This window comes from Lepidochelys kempii, chromosome 6 (assembly GCF_965140285.1).
Source record: "Lepidochelys kempii isolate rLepKem1 chromosome 6, rLepKem1.hap1, whole genome shotgun sequence".
Taxonomy (NCBI): Eukaryota; Metazoa; Chordata; order Testudines; family Cheloniidae; genus Lepidochelys; species Lepidochelys kempii.
The window spans coordinates 92,487,191-92,511,582 of NC_136385.1; positions in this window are offsets into that span (position 1 = coordinate 92,487,191).

Sequence of the window (24,392 nt, forward strand, 5' to 3'; positions counted from 1 at the left end):
CTGTCACAGGGATTTCCTGGGAACCCAGAGGCCTATCCAGCTGCACACAAGGTGCAGCCCATGGAGAATAGAGGTCTCAGTTTATGATGCTCTATCTTGATGCGTACTAGATAGATGTATGGCCTGAACAAAGGTCTTCAACCAAAGATTCCCAAGTTCTAACCTCAGTTCTGACACAAACTTTCTCTGTGACCTTAGGCAAATCTCTTAAACCTCTCTGCCTTGCTTTCTGTGTTTACAAAATGGGGCTAATCTTATATCACGCAGAATAAAACTATATTAAATTCCATGTTCTCACTGAGTAGAATCTGAAAATTTTGTGTGCTCATTTATTATCCCAGTACAGTATTGACCTTTCCATCAGAGGTTACCCAGAGGTCAGACTTTCATATTGGATTTCAATAGTTCAAATGCCCTTCTGAGCTGCAGTCTTGAAATTTGGTTCACTCATTTTTTTATAGATCACTGATTAGAGGAAAAAGTTGGTTTTTTTTTTAAAAAAGAGACTTTTCCTATTATAGGTCCCCAAAAGGTCAGTCTAACAATTAACAACAGCTACATTTATTTACTCTGGGTGATGGTTATGTTGGGTATGAAGCCTCCAATGTGGAGAATGCATTCACATGAGTCATTAGTTCTATTTCAGCCAAGAAAATTGTCAAAGGAAACAAGTCTGCCACAGGCCAAATGCAGATAGTCAAATCTAAGCAGAATGGGGGCTGCTACCAGACTAGTCTAAGACCGAACAGAAGAGGGTTGTTGCATTACTAAATATTTTTCGAACACCTACAAGTACTCTCGGTGCCTCATAGAAAAAAGCCCAGGGTCAATCTCTACTGAGAAGAAATCAAGTACTTTCAAGTGAGGGCCACGCACATGCAAAAAGAGGTGGAGAGTAAAGAGGGGGGACAATGGTAAGATTCCAGTCACTTGGTGCAGTTGTGTTTAAAATTTCTTGTTTTCCTCCTTCACGTCTCACTGGCTTCATGGCAGAAATTAGTGTTTAGGAGGGATAGGAAAGAATTAAGAGAACAAGCTTGGAGAGGGCATTCCAAGTATACAGGACAGTACGGAAGGAGGCATGAAGACTCCTATGAGGAAGAAGAGGAGATGAAAGGAGTATGGAGGCAGATGTTATTTGTGGAGGAGAGAGGGCAAGGGGAGTGTGAATGGAACTCAGGTCAGAGGTATATGGCCTGGAACAGAGTTATTGTTCCAGGCCCTATATATAAGAGTTCCCAGAAGTCACCTTCTGCAGGACAGGCCTAACAAAGAAAATAACAGAACGCCACTAGCCGTCAACCTTCAGCCCCCAACTAAAACCCCTCCAACGCATTATTAAGGATCTACAACCTATCCTGAAGGATGGCCCAACACTCTCACAAATCTTGGGAGACAGGCCAGTCCTTGCCTACAGACAGCCCCGCAACCTGAAGCAAATACTCACCAACAACCACATACCACACAACAGAACCACTAGCCCAGGAACCTATCCTTGCAACAAAGCCCGTTGCCAGCTGTGCCCACATATCTATTCAGGGGACACCATCACAGGGCCTAATAACATCAGCCACACTATCAGAGGCTCGTTCACCTGCACATCCACCAATGTGATATATGCCATCATGTGCCAGCAATGCCCCTCTGCCATTTACATTGGTCAAACTGGACAGTCTTTACGTAAAAGAATAAATGGACACAAATCAGATGTCAAGAATTATAACATTCATAAACCAGTCGGAGAACACTTCAATCTCTCTGGTCATGCAATCACCGACATGAAGGTCACTATCTTACAACAAAAAAACTTCAAATCCAGACTCCAGTGAGAAACTGCTGAATTGGAATTCATTTGCAAATTGGATACTATTAATTTAGGCTTAAATAGAGACTGGGAGTGGCTAAGTCATCATGCAAGGTAGCCTATTTCCCCTTGCTTTCTCCTACCCCCCCCCCCCAGACGTTCTGGTTAAACTTGGATTTAAACTTGGAGAGTGGTCAGTTTGGATGAGCTACTGCCAGCAGGAGAGTGAGTTTATGTGTGTGTGTGTGTGTTCCCCGGGGGGAGGGGGAGAGAAAGCCTGGATCTGTGTTGGAAATGACCCACCTTGATTACCATGCACATTGTAGGAAGAGTGGTCACTTTGGATGAGCTATTACCAGCAGGAGATTGAGTTTGTGTGTGTGGTTTTTGGAGGGGGGTGAGGGGGTGAGAGAACCTGGATTTGTGCAGGAAATGGCCCACCTTGATTATCATACACACTGTGAAGAGAGTGGTCACTTTGGATGGGCTATTACCAGCAGGAGAGTGAGTTTGTGTGTGTGGGGGCCGGAGGGTGAGAAAACCTGGATTTGTGCTGGAAATGGCCCAACTTAATGATTACTTTAGATAAGCTATTACCAGCAGGAGAGAGAGTTTGTGTGTGTATGGGGGTGGGGGGGGGTGAGAAAACCTGGATTTGTGCTGGAAATGGCCCACCTTGATTATCATGCACATTGTAGGGAGAATGGTCACTTTTGATAAGCTATTACCAGCAGGAGAGTGAGTCTGTGTGTGTGGTTTTTGGAGGGGGGTGAGGGAGTGAGAGAACCTGGATTTATGCTGGAAATGACCCACCTTGATTACCATACACATTGTGAAGAGAGTGGTCACTTTGGATGGGCTATTACCAGCAGGAGAGTGAGTTTGGGGGGGGGGGGGGGGAGGCAGAGGGTGAGAAAACCTGGATTTGTGCTGGAAATGGCCCAACTTGATGATCACTTTAGATAAGCTATTACCAGCAGGACAGTGGGGTGGGAGGGGGTATTGTTTCATCGTCTCTGTGTGTATATAATGTCTACTGCAGTTTCCACGGTATGCATCCGATGAAGTGAGCTGTAGCTCACGAAAGCTCATGCTCAAATAAATTGGTTAGTCTCTAAGGTGCCACAAGTACTCCTTTTCTTTTTGCAAAGACAGACTAACACGGCTGTTACTCTGAAACATTGCACGATATACAGGCTGGGCCTTGAGGGCATGATCAGGATCCACCAGAAAACATTCCACACCTGGCATAAATCTAGTACAAGGTGTTTTTCAATTAGATGGAGCTACTTATCTGTTCACTTCACCAACAACTCTCCTCCCATTGAATTGATCTGATACTCATATTCCATTGTATGGCTAATGTGCCCTTCCCATTCCCTTCGAGTGTCAGCTCAGTCGTAGCCACAAGGTGTTGCTCCATTTTCATACCTTTGCTATGGCTCTATGGATCAGCAGTCACGTGCTGTACACAGTTCCAGATCATGGTGATGGAAAAGAACTGCATTGCATTGCTTCTACATGACAAGTTCTCCTTTGGCCACATCTGAAGCAACTATAGATTCCGCCCTCTACCACAGCTGTAAGAAACCTCTCTTCCACCAAAAATAGATGCAGAGCACGCCACTTAGTCAGGCAGCCCCCTGCTATGGTAGCTTTAGTGGAGGCAGAAAAGGTGAAGGATTTTTGTTGTTTACTTCAGTATTTGGTGTTTTTCCCTGTCGCACAAATAAAATTCAGAACCAGACTTGCTGAGCTTTCTCCATCAAGGTACTTATACAGAACTCCATCAATGTAACACGTGAGTACTGCAGCTCCCATGGAGAAGCAGCATTGTTTAGGGGCATTGAACGGAGAGTTTAGAGACCCAGGTTCTAACCCTATTTCCAGGAGGAGGATTATATATCATGGAAAGTGATGAGTTTCTCTTGGGGGGGGAAACAGTCTCTCTAGGAAGACAGTTCTGCAGGCATTTAAATCTGTTATTTTAGTTTCCCTGTGAAAAATGATTTGTATTAATGAGAGAGTGCTTTTATTCAGGCTTAGCTAGTAGAGGTAAATATCGGAGCCAGAATAAACAGGAGATCCTGGACTCAAACTCCAGTGCTGCCTCTGTAATCTTCTCTCAGAATAACTGTTTGGGGCAGGGATGGTGTCCTTTATGTGTGTACCCAGCTCCCAGCATAGACCTCATCATACAGAATCAGACCAGTGGCCCTCCTCGGTCAGTGTCCTAACTCTGATGGCAGCCAGCACCAGACAGTTCAGAGGAAGCTGCAAGACACCTTGCAGGAGGCAGTTAATGAGATAATTTGTCCCCAAAGGAATTTTAATTTGAACCCTCAATACTTAGTGATCATTGTGTGCCTTGAAGCATGAGGGTTTCCATAACTCTTGATTTAAAAAATATTTATACTTATTAGTTTGGACATTCTTGTTATCCATAGAAATGTCCAGTTCTCCTCAGAATCCTGCTGAGATCTTGGCCTCAGTCTGGGGTAGGGCCTCTGGGTGTTACTGCAATACAAATAAATCGTTGGGGTTTTAGAACACAAGAACGGTCATACTGGGTCAGACCAGTGGTCCATCTAGCCCAGTATCCTATCTTCTCACAATAGCCAATGCCAGGTGCTTCAGAGGGAATGAACAGAACAAGGCAATTTATTGAGTGATCCAACCCATCATCCAGTTCCAGCTTCTGCCAGTTGGAAGTTTAGGGACACTGGAGCATGGGGTTGTGTCCCTGACCATCTTAGCTAATAGCCATTGATGGACCTATCCTCCAGGAACTTACCTAATTTTTTTTAACCCATTTATACTTTTGGCCTTCACAACATCCCATGGCAACAAGTTCTACAGGTTGACTGTGTGCTGTGTGAAGACGTACTTCCTTATGTTTATTTTAAACCTGCTGCCTATTAATTTAATCAGGCGACCCCTAGTTCTTGTGCTATGTGAAGAAGTAAATAACACTTCCTTATTGACTTTTTCCATAGCATTTATGATTCCAAAATAATCCCCCATAGTCGTCTCTTTTCTAAGATGAACAGTCCCAGTCTTTTTAATCTCTAATTGTGTGAAATACCCCTAATAATTTTTATTACCCTTTTCTCTACCTTTCCAAATTCTAAAATATTTTTTTTGGAGATGGGGGTGGGGAGTGAAGGGCTAGAACTGCATTGGCCTGGAGCAGCGAACCGCGGCCACTGGGAGCCGCGATTGACTGAACCTGCGGACGCGGCAGGTAAACAAACCGGCCCAGCCCGCCAGGGTCTTTTCCTGCACAAGCGGTGGAACAAGTTTGGGAACCACTGATCTAGCCCTTTCCTAATATCTCTAAACATTCTGCTAGCTTGATTGACGGCTGCTGCACATTGAGGAGATGTTTTCAGAGAACTATCCACAATCCATTTCTTGAGTGATAACAGCTAATTTAGACCCCATCATTTTGTATGTGTAGTTGGGATTATGTTTTCCAGTGTGCATTACTTTGCATTTATCAACATAGAATTTCATCTGCCATTTTGTTACCATGTCACCCAGTTTAGTAAGATCCCTTTGTAACACTTCACAGTCAGCTTTGAACTCAATTATATTGAGTAGTTCTGTATCATCTGCAAATTTTTGCCACCTCTGTTCACCCCCTTTTCCAGTTCATATACGAATATGTTGAACAGCACTAGTCGCAATACAGATCCTTGGGGTCCCCTCTATTTACCTTTCTCCATAGTGAAAACTAACTATTTCAGCCCTTTGTTTCCTGTCTTTTAACCAGTTACCGATCCATGAGAGGACCTTCCCTCTTATCCCATGGCTGCTTACTTTGCTTAAGAGTCTTTCCTGAGGGACCTTGTCAAAGGCTTTCTGAAAGTCCAAGTATACTACATCTAGTGGATTACCCTGGTTCACATGCTTGTTGATACCCTCAAAGAATTCTAACAAATTGGTGAGGCAAGATTTCCCTTTACAAAAGTCTCAACATCTTCCCCAACATACTGTGTTTATCTGGATGTCTGATAATTCTATTCTTTACTACAGTTTCAACCAATTTGCCTGATACTGAAATTAAGCTTACTGGCCTGTAATTGTCAAGATCACCTCTGGAGCCTTAAAAAAAAAAAAAAGATGTTACGTGAGCTACCCTCCCATCATCAGTACGGAGGCTGGTTTAAGCGATAGGTCACATACCACAGTTGTTAGTTCTTGTAGTTTCATATCTGAGCTCCTTCAGAACTCTTGGGTCAATACCACCTGGCCTTAGTGATTTATTACTGTTACATTTATCAATTTGTTCCAAAACATCTTCTATTGACAGCTCAATTTGGGACAGTTCCTCAGATTTGTCACCTAAAAAGAATGGCTTGGCTGTGGGGATTTCCCCCACACCCTCTTCAGTGAAGACTGATGCAAAGAATTCATTTAGCTTCTCTGCTACAGCGTTTGTTTTTGTTTGCTAGTCTTTTAAAAATAGGTCTGGAATACCAAAGCAAGAGAGCTTGAAAAGCATGACCAGAAAGGCCAGGATTTCTAGGGAACAGGCTTGAGACTCTCACAATCTGAAGAGACTGGCCCCTTTGGATGAATAATGAGGATTGCTAGAGCCTTCATCTATTTACACTATTGACCAGATTAACTGCTAGTGAAGCACTCAAATCCATAAATCGATAGCAGATGGAGGTCTTTCACCAATTCACAGATATCAGAATTTTAGAGAGAAATCCTGCTTCACTCCATTCATAAGATGTTACTTTGAAAATACTGAGAGTAGTTTATGGGTTGGCACAGAAAGCATTGGTACAGATCTAGTTTATTTTCACATATGGGGAAAAAGAAAAGAGGATGCCACAAATCTTCATTGTTCACCACTCCAAAGCACAGGTTCAAATATTGAGCAGCTTCACTGTGTATCCTGCAAATGATTTCATATGTTTAGACTCTGAAAAATCAGAACTTTTAAAAAAGTCACTTGTAGAAGTAGCCTGGAGGACGGAAGTTGAAGAGCCATCACTATAGCTTAGAATTCAAAGAAGTCTGATCCAGAGTAATAAGGGATCAAGAGGTGAAATTAGCCTCCACTTACTTTGAGCCTGTCTGAACAGTCCTTTAAATTCTGAAAAGTGACTTTGCAAAAACCAGTATATATTTGGTCTATGTTTATTTATTGGCTCTGTCAGTCCATATCCAGTGTGCCCAGTTTATGAGCAAAGACACTTTACCTAACTGCCAGCCAGGCATCAAGCTTGGTTCTGGCCATGATCTCACCCATCAGCAACAATAAAGATTCTGCAGTCAAAAGACAGTTAACAATTCTGTTGGTGTATGAGTCAGAATAGAATCCAGGCTCAGTCCTGTAGTTGCACTGATTCTGTGGGGCTCACTGGAGTAAAAAGCAGTAAGTCTGTCTTTAGTTTGCAATGTCGGGAGAAGTTACCCTGATACGTGCAGGGAGCTGGTCTGTCCAAAAAAAGGGATTCAGTTTAGAGAGTCACTTTTGCTGTTCTGGAAGGGCGACTTCTATGGGTGAGAGGGGAGTTTAGTCTCCATTTATCTAAACATTCAGACTGCAAATCACAACTGAAGCATCCAGTTACATAATGGTCCATTCAGTCCTGGTCCTCTTTGCCAAGACTACTTTTGAGGGGGCCCGTTAGTGCCAATTGTGATGGTATTTTTTCTGATCTAGACACTATCAGGACTGGACAGGACTGAGGCCCATCAAATCCATTTCAGAGAGGCCAAATAGCCATCACAGGGTAATTCCCAAGCCGTAACGGGGTTGGATGTACACCAGCATCTTAAAAGTTAAAGGTTTTATATCCATATGAGGGGAAGCCAAGTGACTGGAAGGGGCAAATCCCTGCCCCAACAATATATTTAACAAAAAGCAAAAAATGTAGCCTAGGAAATAGAATGCAGCAAGTAACAGAGATCCCACTGTGAACCTCTTTTTGTCTGCACTGGTTAGTGGCCCTCACCCAGCTGAACCTGTTTAGGAGAGCTGGCTTTATATCTCAAGTAAATATCCCAGAGGGTGCCCAGACACCACCATGATGAGTGCAGTAAAAGAACCTAGCCAGGTAGAAAATACAATAGGAGGCTTCGCTACCTTAAAAGCACAGTCTTGAATTTCACTTCTACATATGAAATCACCCTACCATGACAACAGGCAGTTTTCACCATCCACCCCCACATAAAAGAAACGGGTGAAAGAAGAGGTATCTGGGCAATAGGCAGAAACACACTCCATTCAGGCAAGCTTTAGCATTTATTACAGAACACAGTTAACACAAACCAACTAACTCATAGCAAGGGCCCCAAATAAACCCTTCCCTGTGGCAGCACTAGTCAACACCAGGTAAGGAGAAGACCTTCAGATTTAGGAAAACAGAGGGCAGCACAGCTGTAATGAGTAATGAGTAATGTAATGAGTGTGTTGGTGCTCAGGCAGCAGAGGAATATCTAATTATCCCTAGAAGGTAACTTCTCCTCATTCTCACGTGCTTAGCCAGGGACCCCATTACCAATAACCGGAGCCATTCACACATCCCGTATGGGCCAAATGACAAGGATTTGAGAAAAGCCTTAGTCAGGGGAGGCTCTCAGCAGACTGTCCCACTACAGTAGATGTGTCATCCTTCCTTGTTTTTTTGTACAAACGCTGGACAGTATATATACTGCTATATACTGTCTCTGTGCTTTTAAGGTAGCGAGGCCTCCTATTGTATTTTCTACCTGGCTAGGTTCTTTTACTGCTATATACTGTCTCTGTATATATACTGTATAAGAGATCTGGGGGCTGATAAACCAGTGTGCCCTTGAGCAATTGCTTCCCCTTTTCTGTCTCTCAGGGTCTTGGGGATTTAGGATTCTGAGCCACCTCACAAGAGAGCAGCAAGGCTTAAATCAAGGCTTTTTATAAAGTGCTTTGGGATCCTCTGAGGGAAGGCACTCTATAACTGCAGAGTATTGATAGCAGGGGCTTGAGTCTTCCACAGCAGCAGAGTTTGTCTCACCATTCACCCCCTTGCTGCAGAATTGTGCTCCAGAATCCAACCTTCCATTAAAACAATTATTTCTAGCTCTTATGCTTGTGGAGAAAACCTCAAAAAACATGAAGTCAGCACATCATCACCTGCCTGCCTCTCCAGAGAGAACATGAAACAACTGCTTAGACAGTTGTGGCTGCCCATTCATCTCAGTCAAAGCCTTCTACAGTTCTGTGGTGTTTTCCCCCAGGATGTCATGGATTGCAGTGATTGTGGCACAGATTCACTATTTTGCTACAGCCAGGTGCCGGACATTTTGTCTTGCATTGGTCACCCTGCCCTGCTGGGACCTTTTGCTGTGCAGCTCTCTCCACAAGTGGTATTAACTGGATTACAGGGAATGCTCCCTGTATTGTTCCATGGAGCTAGGAAGCAGGAGGTTGGGGAGCAAGAGCTCCAGGCCAGCTTTCAGCCAGAGAGAAGGGGAGACAATGCAGGTCATCTAAGCCGCTGTACTGTTCTCCAAGCTGCCAAAGCCCTGAAAAACAGGGAAATAAGCTGCAGAAACCAGCTATAAGCTATATCCCTTTGCCTGACACATATGGAGAGAAGGAAGTTCTGAGTTGGGTTGTCTGGACAACATACCGGGAGCCAAAACCTGGGGTGAGGAGTCAGGGGGTAAAAACAAAACAAAAAAAACCCCAAAACCCACTAATCCTTGAAAATTATTAATAAGTTTTATGACAAGGAGTATTTTCAATGCTGAGGTACAGATGCTCATGTGGAAATGGAAACAAAGGTTTTTCATAGCAACAGGATAAGTTAATGTTGCAGCAGAATGTAGGAATTGCTGTTTTGGAATCTGGTCCCATCATGCTGCAGGGTATGCAAGACCTGTCTTATTACACAGGCCTCTTGTAGCCTCTCCTCTAGTCTGGGAGATGGAACCTACGTTGTTTTCTGGGTTCCTACTTCATTCACAAGGTCAAAGAGCAGAGATTCCATCCAAACATCCCCCACTCCAACTCCCACTTGAGGCGTGCTCAATAGCTACCACCGCTCAGCAATTTATTCTGCCTTACCAGCTCTTGGCGCTTTAGCTTTTCTCACCGGGCAGAATAAGAGCTCCCCGCCTTAGTGACCCACTAGCCTTTATTGGGATTGAATTGGCTCACAACTTTTCTATTTAAACACATTATTTTCAAAACTTCTTTATTGTACTTGTAATACCGTGTGTTCTGGGGGGCACAGACATTAACTCTGCAGAAAACATTCAATCTGAGCAGAAAGAAGTGCTAGAAAAACACTGATTTCAGATGTTATGTGCAGACAGTTTACACAGCACCTAACATGTGGAAGACATGTTGGGCCACATTTCTCTGTAGCACAGACACCACCAGAGTTCACAGAGGATGAACTTGCACCACTACCTGCAATATACGGATGTTTATGAATGGAGGATTCTATGCAACCCATTTGCATCGAGTGGCTGTTTTACTCCATGGAGAGCGTTGCTCTTTGCTACTCATGAGGTTTTGTTTTCCTCCTCCAGATTTCTGACTCATGATTTTTAATCATGGCACTGAAGGTTGATGGTTGATGGTGCACAAGGACTAATCACAGGGCAGGAGACTGGGGTATCTTGAAAGGAAACCATGGATTTTGACATGCATATGTCAAATATGTCAATATGACAGTGCATATGTCACTTTGACAAATGACAGACATTACTGACCAACAGTAGCTCTCTACTCATTGGTTTGATTACAGAAGATTTGATGGGGATAATCTAGTTTCTCTCCTACTGGGTAAGTTACCAAAAGGCAGACATCACACCTTCAAATAAAAGGTGGGCTTCATTATATCAAGGCAAAGCTGCACAGAACACAAAGAATAAGCAATAACTGGGTACAGATTGGAACTAACCACACAATGGTAGGTGCCAAGAACCCATGCCTGGGCCATTACAGGTGCTGGTTGTGGTTTATGGAGCCACTTCATCCTTAGCCAGCATCTATCTTTAATGTGCCCTTCGCCAAGAATTCTAATCACCAGTAGGGAGTAATTAGTGACAGAGGAGATACACATTTTACACAGTCCTCCTATCTGGAATCCAATTACCTCCCCACATGATATAATAAGCAGTAAAATGTCTATTGAGAGTGTGGATTGCACAGCACAAGACACTGTCCCCTTCCATCACACCTCCCAGTGCTGAGAACCCAATGGTCTCCTTCATAAGTGACCTGGTGAGTGCAGCATAATGGAATGCTATGGCTGGAAATGTGATGCTTTGGTGCCCCCCTGTGGTTAAAGGCTTAAAGAGCAGGTTCTGTTCTCTCTAGGCCTAACATAGCAGACCCTTTTGGCCCCTAACCTTGTACATTTTAGCAACTTATTTACTGGCCTAGTTGGAACGTCTCACATTCTTTACAGCTCCTGGTCTGGTTTTTCCTGAAGGAGTAATACACAGCTGCAAACTTACTCTACACTTCCAAAGATGCCAGAGAGAGTGAAAGTGGCAATACACTTGGTTCCCCTACTGTTTTATGTAAAAGACACCTCTTTCTCTCTGGTCTTTCAATAGTCTCCATCACTGTCAACTCAAATCACCATAATATCTAACCATGCAGTGGGAGGTGGGAATTCCTGGTTCACATAATTTCAGAGCTCACATTCTCAAGTGAATATTTGTGCTGGTGAAGTCTGATTGGAACTTAAGTTCTGGCATCAAACTGTTTCCATCTTACCAGTATGAAATGGTTCAAAGTTATGTGGAAATGGGAAAAGATGGGGGATGTCCTTATCTGTGCCACGAGTTACAATGAAGGTTTGAAAGGTTGCCCTCCACCCCTCAAGAAAAATAAAGTGTGGTAGATTTTGCTTTTTCTTCATTACATTATATAATTCAGGTCTCACCTACTCTGGAAGATTCTCTGGAGGACTAGAGAACTACCAGGATTAGGCTAGATATACCAAAGAAATTAAACCTGAGAAGCTGAAATGGGAAGTGAAGTGGTTTAAAACTGCTTTGTTTAGTAACACACTTGGGAGAAAAGGATTACATTTCTCTGCCTTTTCAATGAAAGACAGAGAAAACTCTCAGTCCACATTGTTGCACTCCCCGTCAGTACCCACCCTGGGACAGGGAAGCTAGTGATCCAACCAGCAGACCAAATTCGGTGATGAATCCCGGTCATGTGCCACCTGAGGCACATTGCGCATATGCTAAGAAGAATTATCCAAGGAATCCTTCTGCAAAAGCCATGGCAAACAACACTTGATGTTCATGATATTTCTAGTGGTGGGAAAAGATAGAAGGAATTTTTGTGAGTGGGAGGAGAAAATACTTCAGGCATTTATACGTCATAAAAAAATGCAAGTGTGTACAAGTCTAATTTCCTTCAAACCCACCTTTAAACTCGGATCTGAAAAAGGGTGTAGGGGAAACAGCACATTAGTGAAATTCATAAAAGATACTAAATTGTAAAGAACTGAAGACTCTAACTGAGATGATCTAAAGGGACTCAGAAAGATTAAGAGCAGTGGGCAGGAAATAAAGCAAGGAAAAAAATCAACAGCAACCAATGTTCAGTGAGAGAAAGAAGACTGTAATCAGTAATGCTTAGACACCTCTGGGCAAGAGTGGACAAAGGTGTGAAGTCTGTTGTACTGCAAACTTGCATCTGAGTGACCAAAAAACAATGAAGTTTGGGATTGCCTGGCTGCAGAGGCATAATATCATAGAGCAGGGAGGTGGTAAGTCCTCTCTCCAGGACTCTGGAGGGACTACACTTGGCATAGAATCACTTCTGGGCATTTCAGCAAAGGGTGGAATTGACGGAAGAGTGACAAAAATGGTTAAGAACTTGGTAGGACTAATTTAGGAGGAAAGATTAAAAGAGCTAAATCTGGCTGGCTGGACTATGACGACTAATGGGGAACATGGTAGGTCTAGTAGTCAAGAGGGGGGGAATTTAGGGCAGTGAAAGCCAATAAAGCTAGGAGGAACGAGGTGATACTAAGCAATGGAAAACTTACGCTGCACATTAGGAAAAACTTCCTAACAGTGAGATCTAGGATGTGAAATGGTCTCCCCAGGGGGGTGTGAAATAATTTCACAAAGGTGAGAAACCACACAAACACTGGAAAAAGCAATGGTGAGATGGAGAAACTTTAGGGAACAATCCTGCACCCCTGAGTTGGGTTATTGGACGGACTAGCTAAGCAATAAAATTTGCAAGAGCACCTAAGTGACTTGGGAGCCTAAGTCCCCTTTTCTCGAGTGACTTAGAGCCATATTTACAATGGTATCTAGGCACATAAAGATGGAGGTAAACACCTTGTGGGGTTTACACAATGCCTAAATATCTTCATAAAATCTGGTGTTTAGGCCTGAAGGAGCCACAGGCCTGGCCTACACTTAAAAGTTAAGTCAACATAGCTATGGAGCTCAGGGATAAGAAAAATCCACACCACTTGGCATCATCGCCATGCGAACCTTACCCCCAGTGTAGACACAGCTAGGCTGATGGAAGAACATGGTCACAGGCCTAACTACCATTGCTTGAGGAGGCGTGTTCCTACATTGATGGAAAAACCCCTTCCATCACCTCAGGCTGCAATTACATCACCGGGTTATGCTGACATCACTATGGCACCACGACTGTGCTGCTATAGACCTAGTAGTGTAGACATGGCCTAAGTCTCATTGAAAGTCAATGTGACTTAGGCACTTAGGTATGTTTTTCAAGAGTACCTAAGACCTAGTCTTTCCATCTCTTGAACACCATTACAGAGCAAGACACTGTGTGGTGCTCAATCCAATAGACATGCATATAGAGCAGTTTCATACAGCACAAAATATAAAACCCAAAGGCAGGCATCTAGTACCATTTGTGTGCCCCACCTTTCCCCCAGCAGGAAATAGGGGCAGGGCTTTTATCCTCTTCACAGACGTGGATGAACAAGCCTAGTGACAGTTTCCTTAGGGCTGGGTTGAACCAGCAAGAGAATCCAATCTTGTTCCTATCCCTGCCTCCTTTAGAATACTAGGATGAGTACAGAGGGAACTAACTGTACCCAGAACAAAGCTTGCAGGGGTGGCTGCAGGAGATCAGGAGTTCATGGCTTGGGCTCCAAGGCAGTCAGGCTGAGATATACCCCTTTGCATAGCTCTTCCCTCAGAGTCAGTTCAGCTGGTGATTCTTCTTCCTCCCTTAGGTGTCTCCTGCTAAGGAAGGAGCAAGACCTGTCAAGGGAGATGCAGAGAAAGTGCCCTTTCCAGAACACTGCTGATGCTTTTCATTCTTGTGTTTGTTATCTAGGTATGATCATGACTGGTACACTAGAAACATGGAGACAAAGGCACATTTGGGTTGTTTCCTCTGACGTGGGAAGCAGCAATTTTTGGGTGCAGCTCCTCTACCTGGGTGTTCACAGCACATGTACCACTGGGTACCAAAGTTTCTGAATCCCAATCCTGGATCACAAACCCCAGAGATACATACACAATTTTATACTAAACAGGTTTCCTGAGCCTACTTCTCATGGTCCACGGGGAACAGAAACAGGACTCACTTGGCAAAAGAGCTGGAGAATGATCAGTCAGGAGCTTCTAACTTTCAGAAATATTACGAAGTTTAAATGTCTGATGGTTTTAAATCTAATACACAAATTTAAGCTAATCAGAATATACAAGCCCAGTGCACATCATAGCTGAAATCTCTAACATCTTCCTTTCCCACTAGTCCTTTCAACCCACACCCTGAGACCTTCATGTTACACCAGAGGACCTCAAGCTCCCACAGTACAGACACATTTTACAGTGACTACCTCTTGACACCCTCCTTCCCATGTGTCATTGCCCTATTCTTCATCACTAAACATCCCTGCAGGAACTATAGCCACTCCTCACACAGAAGACTCACATTAGGAAACGAGTGTACTTCACGCTTCTTTTTAAACAGGAAGTTTACTAGGAGGAAACAAAGGCCATATGACCATCCAGCTCTCTGCAGACCACCTGCAAGTGCTCTACAGAATACTGTTTACTACATACTGCCTTACAAAAGTTAAATAGCCATACCCAGAGAAGCGCTACAGAATGGCATGGTCATCCAACTTTCCCTCCCTTGGGCAGGGGCTCTCCTTATTGTTCAGTGTTGTTAGTCTGTCACCAGACCTGGTACATCCAAGGCAATGGTAGTGCCAGCTTCTCCACACCAACCTGCCCTGAAAGGGCCCATTCCAGAGGGAGAGAAGGTTAGTCCCCATGTTAATTCAATGGTTGGCCATCTCTGCCAACAAGAACAGATAGTGCCAGTTGTCGTGAGCATGAGAACACCTTTCCATTAAGACGTGAACTGAAACCCACACCAACTAATGTCACACAGGTCACCACACAGTCAGACAGGAACAATTTAGTTACTAGTGACCTGGGCTGAATTTGAATCAAGGACTGAACCTTCCACTGAAAGGCTACATATCCTGTTACCATCCTCCTGAGTTAGCAGATAACCTTTCTCTATGGGAATTATCCCACAATCCAATTCCTTTGCCAAACAACAATAGCGCTTTAACCAAGATAAGTCAGACAGCAGTTTCACCACTTCTCGGGAGCTTGGGTAAGAACAGAATTCAGCTCTAGCTGGGAATTGCCTACCAGCTCTGGAGCCCAGCTGGACAGCTGGTGGTACAGATCCTCAAGCATATTATAAATGTTGCCACTCAGCAAGAAGACAAGGATTAGCAAGGTCCATAAATTAGCATAAAAAATTAGTGAGCAAGACAGGAGGTCATCGATTACTGCTTAGTGTATGCAGATTAGCAGAGTGGATCGGAGAAGACCAAGAGCCCATTTAAAAGGGAGATCTCTGGTATGGGACCACAATGGGAAGGTGCGAAGGGAATTTGTTTTGTCTAGGGTTCCTGTGATGCAGCTGTTCTGAGCAGCATCTCTCTTTTAATAACGTATGGTGCCAAGAGATGATTTTCACCATATGGGTATGGACACTTACTATTCAGAATGGAAGGGAGCCAAATCTGTTCCAGCGCAGGTTGGCTAAGGGAGACAAGCATTGGACCATATTAACACACTGGCTCCTTAACATTCAGGCTTCTCAGAGTCAATTTTTGACTGTCAGCATCAAGGGAAAATTTTCATCAGACTTAGTTTTGCTCTTGATGGCTTGACCTAGAAACAGTGATGGCAAGCTTTTCAGAAGGGAGAAAAGGGCAGGAAACTTTGCAAATAACCCTTACACCATCCAACAGCCACAGTCAGACCTTCCTGGAACAGAAGTAAAGTAGACAGAGATAATTAGTAGAGCCCCAGCCAGAATGTGAAGGGTGAGCATGGGTTGAATCCTAGGAGAGTTACACTCTTCATAGTGGTGTGAAATCAACACTGATTTTCTGGCATGAATTTGAGCCAGGGAGAAATCCACGGGCAAGCCAAAGTTCTGCATAGTTTTTTTAAAAAATAAAACTAACAAGAAATGTTGTCTCCTTCTTTCCTCCTAGGCAAAACCACAAATCTGACCAGGGACCGATTCTTCTGATCACGGGATCAGCATAGAGATTTACTAGTTTTTTTTTTTTGGTTCCACTACTGTAATTACCTTTAAAACTATACATCTCTGCCACTTGATTTTAGCACCAATCTTTCAGTCTGCTAGAGTTCAAGATTATTGTGTTATGTCATTTGAAAGTTGGTATTCTAGGCTTCCAGATAGTATAAAAATGGCTTCTCAGTGTTATTACTGATCACTAAAAATCCTATCATAATTCACAGAGAAAAATATGGTAAATTAGATTTTCTTTTTAAAAGACCAGATATGGTATTTTGCCATGCACCAGACACCAAAGCACATCAAGAATATTTGTGTCATTCACTTCTAGACCTATCACATAAAAGGTAAGTGTTCAAACTGGTAAATAGCTTGGCATTCATTTCTAGCCCTGAAGCTCAAACTGTCAGACCTTCATTGGCCCCTGGATCTAGCAACATTATTTTAGCACCAGTTCAGGATTCAGTATCACAGATCTAGGATGCCAGAGTAGAAACATGTTCAGTCCCCTATTTGACCCAGGTGGAAATGCTGTTTTGCAGAGAAACATTACCACTTTTGTGGCCAACTGACAGTTTTCTATTGGCAGAAATAGTTTCTTTTCTCAGGTTTCAGAGTAGCAGCCGTGTTAGTCTGTATTCGCAAAAAGAACAGGAGTACTTGTGGCACCTTAGAGACTAACCAATTTATTTGAGCATAACCTGTAGCTCATGAAAGCTTATGCTCAAATAAATTTGTTAGTCTCTAAGGTGCCACAAGTACTCCTTTTCTTTTTTCACTCACTCAAAGGATTGGCAGTGAAAAGAGTTTTGCTTTTCTTATGATCTCATGATTTTTAAGAGAGAGGAATGTGAATAGCAATTAAAATTATGCTATCAAAGCACTAAGAATGATGTTTGGAGAAAAAAATCCTAGTTGCTTCTGTTGGTGTCTCAGCGTGTCATTCTTCTCTAGATCTCTCTAGTTAGATAAAGGGAGAAATCTTGACCCCATTGAAGTGAATACCAAAAGTCACATTGTATTCAGTGGAGCCAAGATTTCACGCCAAGTTCTCTAGGACAGAGACTGTATATTCCGTGTTTTATGCAGTGCCAAGCATGCTGTTGGCCCTAAATAATAGTAATAAAATTAATGTGTTTTCTTGTCTCAGAGCCATCAGAGAGAAGAAGTATGTGGGAGGGACAATACATAAAGAGTAGCTATTGTCTGTAAATGCTGAATTTAATGCCATTTTTTATACTAGCGCATGACAGCAAAATGTATAACAGCACTGGCTTGTGCCAGGCATAATGGTGTTCTCAACAGGCAGTTTCCATTTATGGAATTCACTCCCACTAAAATCAATAACGGGAAACTTGGGTGCTCAGCATCTCTGAAAAATCAGGCTACCTATTTAGGAGCCTTAATGCCTGACTTTAGGGACCCAAGTTTGAAAATTTTGGATCCAGTACTCAGAAGTGTGCTAGGCACTATTCAGACACAATATACATACCCCAGACTGAGAAGCTTACAGTCTAAGGCTCTGATCCTGATCAGCAATCTACAAGGACCAGTTTCTCCAGCCACACGATCTCTTGTCTGGCATGATTTGTTGTTCAAATGTCTATATTGGTGGCTCATGGTTCCGTTACACTCAGTATATCAGGTTTCAGAGTAACAGCTGTGTTAGTTACAAAGAGAACAGGAGTACTAGTAGCACCTTAGAGACTAACCAATTTATTAGAGCATGAGCTTTCGTGAGCTACAGCCCACTTCATCGGATGCATAGAATGGAACATATAGTAAGAAGATATATATATACATACAGATAAATTGGAAGTTGCCATACAAACTGTGAGAGGCTAATTAGTTAAGATGAGCTATTATCAGCAGTAGAAAAAGACTTTTGTAGTGATAATCAAGATGGCCCAAATGGTCCAGACCATCTGGAAGCCTAGAATACCAGTTTGTATGGCAATTTCCAAATGGGCTATCTTGATTATCACTATTACCAGTCTTTTTCTCCTGCTGATAATAGCTCATCTTAACTAATTAGCCTCTCACAGTTTGTATGGCAACTTCCAACTTATCCTGTATATATCTTCTTACTATATGTTCCATTCTGTGCATCCAATGAAGTGGGCTGTAGCTCACGAAAGCTTATGCTCTAATAAATTGGTTAGTCTCTAAGGTGCCACAAGTACTCCTTTTCTTTTTTCTATAAATCAGACATCCATTATCCCCCAATCTGATCTATTTGTCTCCAATGTGAATCACGAGCTCCTTTGGATAGGAACCCCTTTGCTCCAGTTTATTCTGTTATGTGCACACTGATGATGTTCAAAGGGGAAAGAAAAAAAGTATTTACTGTAGTAATTTTACTAGTAATTTAAGTATTTAAGATAATTGTCCTCTGTCCTTTTGTAGACCACACTCACTAGCTATTTTTGTAAAAGTCCTTGTAGTAGGGCAGTTGCTCCACTCCTGAAATAGGTAGGATGATTGGGTGTGGCTGCAGCTGTGGCTGCTTTGCCACTCAGGCCACAGCTGACCCTGATAAAAGGGCTGAGGGAAGAGCTAGGAGAGTCTCGGGGGAGGGGAACCCTAGCTGCCTGAAGGAGCAAGGGTTCCTGAGGTTGAGCAGTGCTGGGGAGCTCCAGCCTGGCAACTCTCCAGGCTGAAGACCTTGTTAAAGGCCCCAAAAGATACTGGGGCTGCAGAGGGGGAGCCTGGGGACTGGCAAAGGCAGCAGGACCAACCTCCCTTGCTAATGATACATGACCATTACGGACTGCAGTTAGCTCCAGCGAGTGGGGGCTAAATGATGACTGGCAGTAGCCACTGAGGCAAGATGAGTTTAGAGGGTTGGGGGTTCTCCTAGGAAGGGAAATCCAGAGTAAGGGGGTACTGCTGTGGGCAGAACCCTGAGATAAAGGGGCAGCAGGTCTGGGAGGGACATGGGAGCCAGGGGCAGGCAAGACACTAGCCAGTAGGAAGTGTTCCGTATGCTGGAGAGTTAATTCCCAAGATGACCAGCAGCACCAGTAAGTCTCGACCCTGCTACAGTCCTCCCCACATTTTATCCATACTTTTTAGTTTCTTGTTCAAGTTGGATTTTATATAGCAGTTCAGAAGCTCAGCAGTTTTACAGTTCTCAACTGATTTCACTGTTCTCTTTTATTAATGTTCCCATTTCTTCCTGCTTGCTTCCACTATATTGTGAGCGCCCATATTCTCCTCCTTCACCCTTTCCACTACAATTATTGTACTTCATTCTGCAAGTTTACCTTTTCACTAGTGGTCTTGACTGCACATTCATTTGATCTCTGCAATGTCTACCCTCAACACCTTTTTTTTTTTTTTAATTTTAAATTTAAACCTTGAGCATCTTAATGCTCTTAATTCTGTTGTCCTTGAGGATTCTCTAGCCTTGTACACAAGGGAATGTGAGTGCTTCCACCCATGGTGCCATGATCACCATTTTTCTCAATCCCCTATACTGTACTTTCAAGAAACCAATCTGTCTGTGCCAGGACCCCCTATTTTTCAAGTGAAGTACCCATACATTGGGGTGCAACAAGAAAATCTTTGGTAGTTTTAGACCCACGGGCTTTGTCCTGTAGTAGAAACTAGAGTGAGTCTGCCCAAAAGGTTTTGCTCATCATTTCTTAGAGGAAATAGCCATTCAACCAGATGCAACTCGAGAATAGAAATTGCAGGGTACATTTAGACTTGCCCCAAGGCCAGGAAGCTGCGACTATGGTCAGGTCTGGTAAGATTTTACAGGCTGCTATGCAGTCCTCCTCCCACCCTGATTGATGTGCATTTGCTATTTCCCACAAAAGCAAAGATTCCCCTGGTGCAATCATTTGGGCTTTACTCCATTTTGGAGAGTTGCCACATTGGAGGAATCTCTCTCCAGTGAATATACCCAACACTGGCTTCAACAAGAGAGCAGGGCATTGCTCTTGTCCCTTATCCTAATGCAAGGGATTGGGTGAGATGAATCACTCCAGAAAACCTGCTTGGACAGACTCTGGCCATGGCCCTGGGATGGCAAGATCTCTCTTTTTTTTTTTTTTTTTTTTTTTTCCCCTCTGGCCTTCTGGGGAGCAAGGAAAGGACATTCAGCTAAGTCAGGTCACTGACCATTATTTATTCCCCCAAAAACACAGTCAATAATTCTGATTGATTAAATGCATCTGTGAGCTCCCTCTTCTTGAATACAGTCTGGGACAGGCCAGTTAGTATTCCCGAAACACAACATCCCATGGGGGGGGGCGGGTAATCAATAGCAGTGACCTTCGTGACCTCTGCTGAGGACACTGTTTATTTGCATGCTGCATTTTAAATTTCATTTGGTAGTATAGTTATTTCCATAATAATATATGGAGACTAGCAGCTATTATGGGCTGGGTTTGCTTTTGAGTTTCCCCTGGGTAAGTTCAGGATGGGCTGCCACATTCTTAATCGTGCCTCACATTCAGGCTCCATATTAATCATGTAGGGCTTTCTCTGGCTGGAGATCCTATTTCTCCTTGATACCACCTTATTTCTAGAGAGACTCCGTGCTCTGTAAAGGAGGGAAAAACCACCCCCTCCAGGGAAGTAATTTACTCAGTAGAGCTCTTGGGGGGCAGGGGGGGGGGGGAGGAGGGCAGGGACCATTGCTTTGTTCTGTGTTTTGAACAGCATCTAGCACCATGGGGTCCTGGTCCTGTGATGGCAGCACAAACAGCTTCCAACTCCTTGAGTTTCTGGTTATCCTATCGGGACTAGAGGAGGAGGATTAGCGTCCCGTCTTAGAACAAGAGAGGCCGCAGTCTGAAACTATCTTTTATGACAAGGGGGAATTGAGAGTGGTAGGACAGCAAAGCAAAGGAGAGTTGGTCCTCACACTCCACTGCCTCATAACTGCACAGCCTCCTCCTCCTCCACACCCTGCTGCCATGGTCAGTCTCCAACCACCCTGTCAGGAGCATTACACAGCACAGGGGGGTTCCATGGAGAGTGCTGACAAGCTCAAGTGGTGCATGGAGGATGATGCCATGAAAAGAGGTCCTCCTCCAGTTCCCACCCTCAGCAGATCATTTCCCCATTGAAGAGTCACAGTGCCATAAACCCACAGAGGAGTCTTCTGCATCTGTGCTGAACAAGTCTGGCTGCTTCTGACCCTATTAGGCATGGATACTAGAGAAGTTCAGGAATCGACTCACTCAGTAACAGGAGCGACCTCTGCACTGGAACATGTTAGTAGTTTAACAGCTGTACAGTACCCACACAATGTATGTTAAGGGAAAGTGAAAGGATCCTATTTCCAACTGAAGTTGCAAGAGGAATTCTAAGGAGGCAGAATGCAATTACCCAGATGGAAGAGAGACTTGGGGGCAGATTTTCAATCCGTCTGTCTAAAGAATAGGGAATTGGGCATTCAACCTGTTAAATGCTTGCAAGTTAAACATTTCCCAGTTAAATATTCTGGAATGTAGTACCCATATTGTTCTCTTGTGGAAGAGGGGCAGGTACAGAAGCACTAAATGAACATCTTTTTCCATTAGGTTTTGCAGAGCTTCATCACGTTTTCAGATAGTAGTGGCAGTGCTCTCTAGTGGTGAGAGCCTCTACTGCTCACAACCCTGGAAAATGGGTAAATGTATAGTTACATGCTAATATTTCCTAAGTCTACTGCATTGTGTGCTACATGTCAGGGAGCAGAAACCAACCTGTCCAGCCTCTTGGGCACAGAGTAGAAGTTTCAAGATTCCCTCCTATAAAGGAGCTCAGCATGGCAGTAGTGTTACTTACAGCATGAACCTAGTAACCTCCCCCCCCCCAAAAAAACACCCCACAAACAACCAAAAAATGAATAGGGCCTAGGAGCAGGAGCCTTTCCCTCCTAGAGAACTGGTTCCATTCTGACCCAGGGTAGAAGACTGAATAGTCAGGAGGATTAGGAAGAAGATATGGTGTCTGCCACTTTTAGGTGACTGCTTCCCTTGCCCAAGCTGGTAATAACTGAATGTTATTGACACCTGCTTGGGAGCCCCTATGTGAAATGAGTGGGCAGGTCTCAGCACAGTATCTTAAAGGACAGAGGTCTATCACATACCCACCATCGAGGTGTTAGACTTCAAAAGACTGAATGAGCCATAGTGACTCAATTTCCCCAGTCACTACTAGATGGGACCTCTGCTGCTCAGAGTTGAAGTAAATTGATCAGTTGGTGTGAGGCACAGTGGGTAACTTCTCCTACCTTTCCCCATGCTGTAACTGTTGGACAATAACCAGAGTATGCAGATTTCCAGATGGCTCATTTGGGCATCTCTTACCTGCATTCAATTTGCTTTAAAAAGGGAAGAGAGAACACCTCACCCCACAACAAGTTGAAATACGGAAAGCTGCTACAGTATTTTAAAAGTTTCATGCTGCTGTTTAAGATCTACCATCTCTGTGCAGGAATTAGCATCCTTTCCACTGCCCTCATTGTGGAGGTCACCTGCCTGTTATCTTTTAATTAGCAGTACCTGATTAGGAGATCTGGAAGGTCACCCTAAGGAATAGGTTATTACCAGCAGTTACAATGGTTGGCAAATTGGCAGAAGACATGTGACTAAATGTCCTCTCCCACCATCCCCATCCCACAGTCACACACACCCTCCATTTCATCTGAAATTCAAGGACATTGTCACATAACCAATCTTCCTCAGGCCCGACTAACGATTTCCCATAAAACACTGCCTTCAGATGACAGGTGTGTACAAGAGCGGCTTCCTGAAAGTAAAGCTCAGCTCCTACTGCAGACAGAGCAGCGGCCTGCAGACCCTGAGGGTCCCACTTTGAGTTTCAGATAGGATAGCCTATTATGTTTGCACACTGCTCCTAAATCCATTCCAAGTGGTGGGCACTACATGGCAAATGCCAGTTACCCCAGGAGGACTTCTTCCTAGGTCCTCCCCAGGCAGTATGATGTATTTTTAGTTTAGACTACATTTGTAGGATGTAGCACCAAATAACCCTCTGCATGTATAGGGAGTAGTAACTTGTTGGTGACCTTTCTAGAGCCTGTGCCATGGCTTTACTCTTCTAGAGAACTCACTATCCTTCACATGCTTTTTGACTGTTTAGCTCAGTGGTTTGAGCATTAGCCTACTAAACCCAGGACTGCGAGTTCAATCCTTGAGGGGGCCATTTAGGGATCTGGGGCAAAAATTGGGGATTGGCCCTGCTTTGAGCAGGGGGTTGGACTAGATGACCTCCTGAGGTCCCTTCCAACCCTGATATTCTATGACTTTCATGTCACCTTCATTGGTAGCCAGTAGGCCACTCCCAGACCCTCCCTCTATGCTGGGTTCCAGTTCAGGGACCCTACAGCAGGTAGCTTGTAAGCTTGGTTTGCTTCCTCAAACTCCTTCCTATCTATCTCTAGGCCCTTTTCCCCCAAGGTCCTTCCTGGGCTCACTTCTCCACAGACTTTGCCAGGATCTGCAGAGTTCTGACCAGCTGTTGTACCAAGCAGCACCTCCAAGGGCTTTCTTTTTGGAGGCCTTGCTCCTGTCTGCCTCTCCCAAGGCTCTCTGTCTGTCTCTTTCCTCTAGAAACCTGACCCCCCAGGCTGCCTCCCTGGGCTTTAGCCTTTCAGTCAAGGCTCATGGCAACTGTGGCTTTCCACTGTCTCCCCTGGCACTTTGCCAGAGCTCCCTTCTTGGGATCTGTCAAGGTTCCTCCCCCACTCTGAACTCTAGGGTACAGATGTGGGGACCTGCATGAAAATCTCTTAAGCTTATTTTTACCAGCTTAGGTTAAAACTTCCCCAAGGTACAAATTAATTTTATCCTTTGTCCTTGGAATAACCACTGCCACCACCAAACTCTAACTGGGTTTACTGGGAAATGTAGTTTGGACACGTCTTTCCCCCCAAAATCCTCCCAACCCTTGCACCCCACTTCCTGGGAAAGGTTTGGTAAAAATCCTCACCAATTTGCATAGGTGACCACAGACCCAAACCCTTGGATCTGAGAACAATGAAAAAGCATTCAGTTTTCTTACAAGAAG